Consider the following 11,708-nt stretch of genomic DNA (forward strand, 5'->3'; position numbering starts at 1 on the left):
AGCCCGGGGCTCAGCCAGCCGGCGGGGGAGGGGGCGGGTTCAGAGGGCGGGGAGCCCGGGGCTCAGCCAGCCGGCGGGGGAGGGGGGCGGGTTCAGAGAGCGGGGAGCCCGGGGCTCAGCCAGCCGGCGGGGGAGGGGGCGGGTTCAGAGGGCGGGGAACCCGGGGCTCAGGCAGCCGGCGGGGGAGGGGGGCGGGTTCAGAGAGCGGGGAGCCCGGGGCTCAGCCAGCCGCCGGGGGGCTGGGCGGGTTCAGAGGGCGGGGAGCCCGGGGCTCAGCCAGCTGGCGGGTGGGTTCAGAGGGCGGGGAGCCCGGGGCTCAGCCAGCTGGCGGGAGAGGGGGGCGGGTTCAGAGGGCGGGGAACCCGGGGCTCAGGCAGCCGGCGGGGGAGGGGGGCGGGTTCAGGGAGCGGGGAGCCCGGGGCTCAGGCAGCCGGCGGGGGAGGGGGCGGGTTCAGAGGGCGGGGAGCCCGGGGCTCAGCCAGCCGGCGGGGGAGGGGGCGGGTTCAGAGGGCGGGGAACCCGGGGCTCAGGCAGCCGGCGGGGGAGGGGGGCGGGTTCAGAGAGCGGGGAGCCCGGGGCTCAGCCAGCCGGCGGGGGAGGGGGGCGGGTTCAGAGGGCGGGGAGCCCGGGGCTCAGGCAGCCGGCGGGGGAGGGGGGCGGGTTCAGAGGGCGGGGAGCCCGGGGCTCAGCCGCTCGGGGCAGCGGATCAGTCGGTCTGACCCCTCCCCTCGCGGCGCACGGGGCGTAGCAAGCCCGGCAGGAGCCCACTCGCCCCCCCCCTCCCCCCGGTTCCAAAGGCGTGGCCGGGTTCAGGACTCGTGTTATGCTCCGCCCCTCCGCCGCCCGGAGCAGTAGGAGCTCAGCCTGCCTGCGGCTCGAAAAGGGGGCGGGGAGGCCGCCGGGTTTGGTCGGGTCCGCGCCCGTGAAGGGTCTGTCGGAACCAAGGGACTGCGGAGACCCCGGTTCGGGGCTGCTCAGGGGACACTGGTGGGCAGCAGGTGGCTCTGTGCAGGGTGACCCTCTATCTAGGGAAAACTAAGGACCCCACCCTCCCTCTGCGGGGAAGCGGTGGGACTCTCTGCGTGGGGACGCTACAGGTACTAGTGTGTAGGGACTGGGGCGGGGTGAGAATCCCGCTGTAGGGGAAAGCCTGGGTGCTTCAGGCCCACCGAGGCTGTCCGAGAGGGTTCTGAGCAAGGTCATCTGCAAGTGCCCAGGAATGGTGGGACCGGGGTGGGTGAGAATCCACCTGTGGGATGGGGGACGAGACCTCTCCCTAGGGTCAACATAAGAGATCCTTGCAGAGGAGAAGAGGCCCCCATTCGCTGTTCGTTTTCCCCCTCGCTCTCTCTCACCCAGAGTCCAGTCTCCCTCCGCTGCCAGGCAGCATCGTGTCCTGCGCTGTCCAGCCTTCGGCCAAGGGGCTCAGAACATCCGGGCTTCTTTCTCCACCGGGCAGGAGGCTCTCTCTTTCTTGGGCCAGCACCGCCATCTGGGCTCTGCCCTGTCTGGGGCCAGTGGGGTCACTGCCCCACAGAGCTCCACACCCTACTGGAACACAATTAATGCAGCCAGACAATAGCCATGGAGGCAGGGAGGGAACGGGGCCTCTGTGCACCATGGTGCAGAGCCCACAGCTGGGATCCTAAATCTGCAGGTACTTGGGAAGGAATAAGATAGTAGTGACATTTCAGGCTCCCCGTGGCTTTAATGAGAGCTTTGGTGGCAGAAGGAAAATGAACTGTATAATTATTCAATCTATTTAACAGAATGAGGCCCAAACGAAAGCCCTAGTTTTAATTAAATGATAGAAAACAGTCATACATACCCCCTTGAAGTCCTGTGATCGTTCCATAGAGACCAGTTACTAAGGGACTCCTTCTGCCAGGTGTTGTCAGTAGCAGCAAGGACCTGGTTGAAATATCTAGAGGTTCTGCGTGAAATGAACAAACGCGCTGGCCACCGAGAAGCCTGGGGAAAACGAAATCCCCCTCCTTAGGCACCCTTAACAGGCAAATCTTCTCTCGCAAGTCCTCAGTAACTGTGTCATTGAAACAAAGAAAACTTATACGAGAAAAGGAACAGCATTAAGGTAGGACGCAATAAATCAGCTGCGTGGTGAATGAATACAAAGCAAAATCCCCACTTCCACAGTACGTTGGGCAATGTTCTTTGCCTCAGTTTCCCCGCCTGCAGATCTGACAGTCCTATGAACAAATATTCCTTTAGCACACCGCTCCTGCTGTCCTCCACTCATGGTTTGCGGTCAGAAGTTAGTACTGCTCCTCCAGGACAGCATCTCTCACAGCCACTACTGTCTTCAGCCACAGTATAAAGGTTGAGTTCTGAGGCTCTATTACATAACGCAGCTCTCAGTGATTCCAGGTAACAGCTAATTTAGACTCCATGATTTTGTACATGTATCTGGGATTATGTTTTCCAATGAGCATTATCTTGCATTTATCAATATAGAATTTCATCTGCAATTATGTGTCTGATAATTCTGTTCTTTACAATTTGTTTGGGACTGAAGTTAGGCTTACTGGCCTGTAATTGCCAGGATGGCCTCTGGAACCTTTTCTAAAAATTGGCATCACACGAGCCACCCTCCCGTCATCTCGTACAGAAGCTGATTTAACTGATAGGATACATACCACGGTTAGCAGTTCTGCGATTTCACATCTGAGTTCCTTCAGAACTCTTGGGTGAATACCATCTGGTTCTGGTGACTTATTACTGTTTAATTTATCAATTTGTTCCAAGACCTCCTCTAACGACACCTCAACCTGGGACATTTACTCCGATTTGTCACCTAAAAAGAATGGCTCAGATTTGGGAACCTCCCTCATATCCTCAGCCATGAAGACTGATGCAAAGAATTCATTTAGTTTCTCCGCAACGGCCTTATCGTTCTTGAGTGCTCCTTTAGCATCTCAATTGTCCAGTACCCCACTCGTTGTTTAGCAGGCTTCCTGCTTCTGATGTACTTAGAAACATTTTTTTTGCTGTCACTTTCTGAGTCTTTGGCCAGCTGTTCTTCAAATTCTTGTTTGGCCTTCCTAATTATATTTTTTACACTTCGCTGGCCAAAGTTTCTGTTTTCCTCAATAGGCTTTAACTTCCACTTTTTTAAAAGGATGCCTTTTTGCCTCTACCTGCTTCTTTTACGTTGTTATTTAGCCACAAGGGCAATGTTTTGGTTCTCTTACTGGGTTTTTTAAGCTGGGCTATACATTTAAATTTAGCCTCTATTAGGGTGTCTTTGAAAGGTTTCCATGCAGCTTGTAGGGATTTCACTTTTGGCACTGTACCTTTTAATTTCTGTTGAATTAACTTCCTTTGTGTAGTTCCCCTGTCTGAAATTAAATGCTACCGTGGTGGGCTGCTGTGCTTTCTCCCCCTCTCTCCCCCCCGGGATGTTAAATTTTATGTTATAGTCACTGTTACCGAGCAGTCCAGATCCTGTGTTCCACTTGGGACTAAATCAAGAATTACCTCTCCTCTTAGGGGTGCCAGGGCTAGATGCTCCAAGGAGTAGTCATTTACGGTGTTAAGAAACTTTCTCTCTGCATCCCATCCTGAGATGACATGAACCCAGTCAATATGGGGACAGTTGAAATCCCCCATTATTACTGAGGTTTTTATTTTTATAGCCTCTTCAATCTCCCCGAGCATTTCACAGTCACTATCATCACCATCCTGGTCAGGTGATCCGTAGTAGATCTCTACCGCTATATTCTTTTTCTCCGAGCATGGGATTACTATCCATAGAGATTCTGTGGTACAGTTTGGTTAATTTAAGATTTTTCTGTCATTCGACTGCATGCTTTCTTTCACATATAGTGCCGCTCTCCCACCAGCGTGACCAGTTCTGTCCTTCCGATAGATTTTGTACCCTGGTATTACTGTGTCCCATTGATTATCCTCATTCCCCCAAGTTTCTGTGATGCCTCTTATATCTATATCCTCATTTAATAGGAGGCACCCTAGTTCACCCATCTTAGTAGTTAGACTTCTAGCATTTGTATATAAGCACTTTAAAAAAATTGTCACTTTTTGGCCATCTGCCATTATGTGATATAATTGAATGGAACTCTTTCATTTCACCGTTTCTCATCAGATCCTACCCGTATGTTATCATATTCCATCCTCTCCTCCTTACTTGGATATAGCGAATTTCCATTCATAGATCCTCCCCTAAAGCATTGGCTCTCAACCTTTCCAGACTACTGTACCCCTTTCAGGAGTCTGATTTGTCTTGTGTACCCTCAAGTTTCACCTCACGTAAAAAGTACTTGCTTACAAAATCAGACATAAAAATACAAAAGCATCCCAGTACAAAGTGCTGACTTGTGCATTGTTACCACACAAATATAAAATAAATCAGTTGGAATATCAATATTGTGCTTACATTTCAGTGGAGAGTGTAGAGAGGAGTGTAAACAAGTCATTGGCTGTGCGAAATTTTAGTTTGTACTGACTTTGTTAGTGCTTTTTATGTAACCTGCGGTGAAACTAGGCAAATATCTAGATGAGTTTGATGTAAACCCTGGAAGGCCTCGGCGTACCCCCAGGAGTACACGTAGCCCTGGTTGAGAAACGCTGCCCTAAGGGAAGTCTCTATCCGAACCGCATGCTCCTCCGCGCCTGTCTGCTTTCCCCTAGCCCTTAGTTTAAAAGCTGCTCTACGACCTTTTTAACTTGACATGCCAGCCGTCCTGTTCCATTTTGGTTTAAGTGGAGGCCATCCTTCCTGGATAGGCTCCCCCTTTCCCAAAAGGCTTTCCAATTCCTAATAAATCTAAACCCCTCTTCCCTACACCGTTGTTTCAGCCACGCATTGAGACCCCTGCAGTTCTGCCTGTCTAACTGGCCCTGCGCGTGGAACTGGAAGCATTCAGAGAATGCTACCTTGGAGGTCCTGGACTTCAATCTCTTACCTGGCAGCCTAAATTTAGCCTCCAGGGCCTCTCTCCTATCCTTCCCTATGTCACTGATACCTACCTGGACCACAACCACCGGCTCCTCCCCAGCACTGCACAAACGTTTATCTAGATGTCTCGAGAGACCTGCAACCTTTGCACCAGGCAGGCAAGTCACCAGGCAGTTCTCCCGGTCACCGCAAACCCAGCTATCTATGTTTCTAATCATCGAATCCCCCATTACCATTACCTGTCTCTTCCTAATAACTGGAGTTCCCTCCCCCAGAGGGGTATCCTCAGTATGACATCAAGTCCTCAGTGTGACAGGATACCATGACATCATCTGGGAGGAGGGTCCCAACTATGGGATCATTTCCCTCTGCTCCAGTTGGATGTTCTCCTTTCCTGAGTCTTTCATCCTCCTCAATAGCACGGGGGCTGTCAGACTCGGGGTGGGACCATTCTACTGTGTCCGGAACGTCTCATGTATGTACCTCTCTGTCTCCCTTACCTCCTCCAGGTCAGCCACTCTGGCCTCCAAAGCCCATACGCGGCCTCTTTTGAGGGCCAGGAGCTCCTTGCACTGAATGCACACATACGCCACCCACCCATTGGGCAGATAATCATACATGCTGCCTTCAGTGCAATAAACTGGACAGCCCCCACTCTGTGGCTGGACTTCTGCCTGCATTCTCTTTTTACTCCTGCAGCTGTTTCCTTTATTGTTGTTTTTATCGGGGCTCTTTATTGCCTTAAGTTTAAAGAACATTAATTAAGTGTATCTCGCCCCCTCCACCCCCTCCCTAACAAAACTCCCCTGTTAGCTGCTTCTGTTCACTAGCTCCTCTGGCTGCTCAGGAGCAGGTTTTTTAAAGCCCTGTTCTCCCTCAGTAGCCCCGCCCCCTCGTTAAGGGGTGATGAGCGCTAAGGGGCTTGGGGGTCCAAGCCTGGTAAAGAAGCTCTCAGCCTTGCCTAGCAGGCTGCTAGGCTCAGCACACGGTGCCTCAAGCAAACAGAGCACGCTGTTGGAGTCATACAGCCCCAACAATGGACTTCCCCACTCCCAACTGATTTGCAACTGACCGGTAGCAGTCTGGATTTGCCAGCTTCCGCACAGCGATTGCAACACGCTTCTCTACCGAAAGGGCAGCTCTCATTCTGGTATCCTTGCGCCGCAGGTCGGGGGCCCGCTCAGCAGATAGCTCCAGGAAGGTTGCTTTACGCATCCTAAAGTTCTGTACACACTGGTCCTCATCCCACACCTGCACGACAATGCGATCCCACCAATCAGTGCTTTTTTCCCTAGCCCAAAAGTGACGGTCTACCGTATGCAGCTGCTCTGTGAATGCCAAAGGCACTGATAAGTTGCTGCTGTCCATATCACGCTCGGGAGCCTGCGATTCATCCTCTGTCAGTAACTTTGCGAGCAACTCTGCTGCCACGTGCAAGGTCCTCGTGACAATTAACAGCGCACAGGAGAGAAGTGTGGGATCCATCCTCTCTCACTGTAGATGCTGGCACGCACTACAAAGACTGACAGTCGGAAAAACGGCGCGAAGGGAAAGCCAAAGCAGTGCGAAAGGAAGCCAGAAACCATTGGAAGCCTGGGACACAAAGCGGTGCATGATGGGACATTCTGCACATCCCAGGATGCGCCGCGCTCCATTTAGCGATGGGGAAACTGATCTGTCCTCGTCAGCCGCTGTATGCTCCTTTTTGCTGTGGGGTTGTGCATGGGAATATATTTGCGTCTGGTTAGCGGGCAACGTATCCTTTGCTCGTGACACAGTTTATGATGATTTTGTTTTTCCTTGATGTATAGGGCTCTCGGCCCTGTGTGCGCTGTTTCTGTATTGATATTTTTCTACTATTAAAGCCACCACGTGGTGGGTTAAAACTGAACCCTTCTACAAATGTTCATGTACAGGATAAATGTCCTGATGCATGGTACATTCATGTCATCTATTCAAATGATATCTAAAAGGAAATCTGCCAAGATTATCTCTTGCACAGTTAAATGGAGATCATGTGGTGGCGCTAACCAGATCTATCTACCCTTTGCTCTTGTTTCCTTTCTGATAGATTTTTGTTTACTTTCTGCATTCTTGCTGCCCGGTGCGGTGGCGGTCACTATGTGGACAGTTAACTCCTACTCAACCTGTACTTGTCTCTAGACGGGCCGTACCTAAGCAGATCATGGTTAGGGTTGTGGAGCTGTATTTCTGTGGCTGGCCATCTGGTTGTAGTTTGTTTCGAGATAAATCAAAACACTGGATCTTTTTTATTAGAACTAAGGTTTATCTTGCACTAACGGTACTATGACGCTTTTTAAATGAACAGATCACTTCTAAGTAACTCGCTGGCAAAAAACATTTAAGGCGGCCTTTGGCGTTGGACCAGTCATCCCAGTGAACTTGACTTCTTTTCTATGGTTTTGTAAGGATTGTAATAAAAGGTTGACTTAAAGCAGCTTAAAAATAAATCTGTTTTTATCCATTCAATATCCGGTACTTCCTCTCTCTGAGGACTGCGTATTAAATGGATTTTTGCCATCGGGACATGGAATGGGAGGCTTGCACCGGCCTGGTGCGGCAGGCCTGGGGGGAACGGTGCAGCTCCCTTCAGGGAGACCATCAGTCTGGGAAAAATTAGGGTGACGGTATGGGTTTCCGTTTCCTCGGCCTCGTGGAAATGTTCTGCTGTGGGTGCTTTTACTGCCTGCACACTGCAGAGCACCACACGGAAATTAATCACTTTAAACTATCTGTGTTTTCCCTGGCCTTTTGATGGTGGTTAATGTAGTGGGAAATATTCCCAAGGAGAAAACGTTCACAAGTGCCTAAATCCCATGTCCAAAAGGCACTCAGTCGCTTAAGGGTTTGTCTACACTGAGAAGTTAATTCGGAAGAAGACAGGATGTGAATTCAAAGCAGAATAGCTATTCCTGATTAACTCTCTGTGTGGATGCTCTCTTTCTTGAATAAAAGTAGGGTAAGCTCTACCTTTTCCTACAGTAAGAGGTAGCAGCAGCCACCTTAGGAGAGCAGCAAGCATGAGCTAAGGAGCAGAAAGCCACAGCCTCACATGCCATCTAAATTATATCAAAACAGTATAACAACAGGCTGTTAAGAAGGCGCTCCTGTCTTAATAGCACCCACCATCACCAGACAAAGAAAGAGATCTTAAGATGTTGACAGAAAACTTTGTTTGATGGCATTGTCTCTGGCAAGGAATCCCTTAGGACAGTTGTGGGTGTGAAATCTCTACTACTTTATTGCTGTATCTTTACGGGCCCTACTTCTCTATTGTTTAGCTGTATGGTCTCTGAGTCTTTAATTGTTTCTGTAAGTTGCCCAACTAATCTTGCCAGATGTAAATCAACTAAGGTGGTGGGATAGGATTTGTTAAAGAATTGTTTCATAACAGGCTAAGATTGGTGAAAAATACTGTCTTGTAGTACTTGAGTTTAAAATGATTGGTTAAGGTGCAGCTAAGCAGGACTCAAGTTTCGCTACGTAAATAAACTGGGGTCCAAAAGGAAGTTCTTTGGAACCTAACGCCAGGACACAGGCCAAGATGAGAGCTGACAGACCTCAGCACCCGGCCAACTATATTGTGCAGAAGCAGCTGTCTGAGGCCTCAGATGATCTAATCTTGACTAGCCACCGAGAAACTTCTGTCTGCCGTATTGGGAGTGGTGAGCACAGGTGTCGAGTCCATGGGTGCTCCGGGGCTGGAGCACCCACGGGGAAAAATTAGTGGGTGCTCTGCACCCACCGGCAGCCAAGCTCCCCTCACCCCCAGCCCCACCGCCTCCCCTGAGCGCGCTGCGTCCCCGCTCCTCCACCTACCTCCCAGTGCTTCCTGCCTGGCTGCCGCCAAACAGCTGTTTGGCAGCATTAGCACGCTCTGGGAGGTGGGGGGGAGCGGGAACGTGGCACGCTCAGGGGTGGAGGTGGGGACGAGGTGGGGCTCAGGCGGGGATTTGGCGAAGGAGTTGGAATAGGGGCGGGGGGGAAGTTGGGGCAGGGACTTTGGGGAAGGGGTTGGAATGGGGGCGGGGCAGGGCAGGGCGGGTCTTCATGGCAGCAGTGGAGTAGGGGCGGGGACAGAGGGGGGTCAAGCACGCATGGGAAAGAGGGGAAGTCGGCGTCTATGGTGGTGAGAACTGTGTGCTTAGCGTGCACCTTCTGTTTTAGTAACTGTGAATAAGTAGAGGTTAAGGATATTACTGCGTAAAGCTCTTTCACTGGTAAAAGGCACTGCAAACCTGCAGAAGAGTACGCCCTGAGCCCTAGGAACTGGGTAAGAATGGGTACTTACATTAAATAGGTTACACCATGAGCCCTAGGAACTGGGTATGGGTGGCCCTGAGCCCTAGGAACTGGGAAAGGGTGGGGGTACCCAAATTAACCGGCTTACACCTTGAGACCATGGAAGTATAAAGTTAGGGTGTCCTAGAGTGTGTGGGTATCAGCACTTTATTCTGAAATAGCTGAAGCCACTTCCAAAATGGACAATTCTAGAATAAGAGCATCTATGCGGCTGTTCATCCAGAATAGCTATTCCAAAAGAACACCCTGTGTATACAAACCCTAAATCTCATTTAAAAGTCAGTGGACTTGCATCGTTGAAAATGGGACTTTGAACCCACAAATCATTTAACTCCAGTGGGAATTAGGTGACATGGTTCTTCCATTGACCTGCTTTGTGCTTCTGTGCCTTTGTTTTCCATCTGTAAAATGGGAATAATATTCACAGGGGTATTGTAAAGATTAATCAATTCATGCCTATAAAGCACTTTGGGATCCTTGGATTTATACGCTTGATGGCATAACAGTTTTTGTTTGTGTTTTTCATATATAAGTTTCTGAACCTTTTTGGAATTCTACTGAACGTGGTGTCTCCTCTCGTGGCAGGGAGTAACGCAGAACACCACGCACTTTGTTTCTTTAATAAAACAAAGCAAAAAATAAGAGATGGGAGAAGCTGGAACCCTGAAGGAAGGGTAATTGAATGGCTGTCTGTGACACACTGTACCATGAAGTAGCACCCTGTAATCCCCCCCATCCATCATTCATATATTGTAGTGATCTTTCATACAAAGCGTGCCATGTAAGATATCATAGGAAAGGTCACGATCTGCTGAAACCTGGAGCGCTCTGAACAGCATGCCCTTGAAGGACAGGTACCACAGTCCAACCCTGCCCATCCGCTATAGGAGGTGCTCCAAACATGAGTCAGGCCTCCAAAAGTCATGAGATTGCTTATCTACAATCTAGTGACTTATAAGCCAATCATTTAGCATTCTTTTTATTTGTCTTCTGGTTTTTGAGCCTTTAGGTCATACTCAGGGAACATTTTTAAGCTTTTTTCTCTAATCATGAGAGCTAGAATTTTTTTTTTTTTAATTGAAGCTAATATTCTCACATACTCATATGACTTCAGTCACAGGGGCTTTAAGGAACATACCTAAGATGTGTGGAAAAAATGGCAAGAGTTGGCAACGCTGGTTTTATCACAGTAGATTTGAGCTATTAAAGAAGACAACAAAAGGCCGGTCCACACTGGGGAAATTTCCCCCCAAATTCTAACTGGTTCTGCTGAGAATTTGGAAAAGTTACCGCAAGACTGCCATAGTCCTGCTCAGACTGTAAAAAGCTGAAACTTGCATATATTCTGTGTAGCAACAATAATAATAACAAGCCCTTGCCCTCCTCTAGCACCTTTCATCTGGGAATATCCGAAGGCTATAAAACCACTAAGTGTCATGATGTCCTGGTGAAGAAGGTAAGGGGTATGTCGGGATCACTTCACCCACCACTGAAATAGCCCAACTTGATTGTCATGCACATTGTGTAAAGAGTTGTCACTTTGGATGGGCTATCACCAGCAGGAGAGTGAATTTGTGTGGGGGGGTGGAGGGTGAGAAAACCTGGATTTGTGCTGGAAATGGCCCACCTGATGATCACTTTAGATAAGCTATTACCAGCAGGACAGTGGGGTGGGAGGAGGTATTTTTTCATATTCTCTGTGTATAAATAAAGTCTGCTGCAGTTTCCACGGTATGCATCCGATGAAGTGAGCTGTAGCTCACGAAAGCTCATGCTCAAATAAATTGGTTAGTCTCTAAGGTGCCACAAGTCCTCCTTTTCTTTTCACTGAAATGCTGTCACCTCTGGGTAGATGTGACAGAATGCACCCGTGTCTGCACCCTAAACACTGTTGTAATAATCGTTGTACAAAGTATGCCTTGTGAGGTATCATCTTGTCATACATCTAAAGGGAAGGGTAACCACCTTTCTGTATACAGTGCTATAAAATCCCTCCTGGCCAGAGGCAAAACCCTTTCACCTGTAAAGGGTTAAGAAGCTAAGGTAACCTAGCTGGCACCTGACCCAAAATGACCAATGAGATAGATGACAAGATACTTTCAGATCTGGAGGGTGGAGTTACTTTCACCCCTGCAGAGAAGAAAGCAGTTGCGGGAGGTTGTCAGTGGTGTACAGATTGTTGTAAATAAACAATAAATCTCGTATCTTTATTCCATCTGTGCTTTTCAGTGTCTAGCAAAGTTATGAATTTCAACTCCCAGGTCCATCTTCACAGTGCAGAGAGAGGAAGCGAATAGGCTAGAACCAGGGAGAAGGAAGGTACCCACTCTGTGTGGGCGGGACCCAGATCCCAGACTGGAAGCGGGATGAGTGGGGCCGGCACCCGGGACCCTGGCTGGCAGGAGCCGGCGGACGGAACCCGAGACCGGCAGCGGGCTGAGAGGTGCCCCTG

Source organism: Lepidochelys kempii, chromosome 24 (genome assembly GCF_965140285.1).
Source record: "Lepidochelys kempii isolate rLepKem1 chromosome 24, rLepKem1.hap1, whole genome shotgun sequence".
NCBI lineage: Eukaryota > Metazoa > Chordata > Testudines > Cheloniidae > Lepidochelys > Lepidochelys kempii.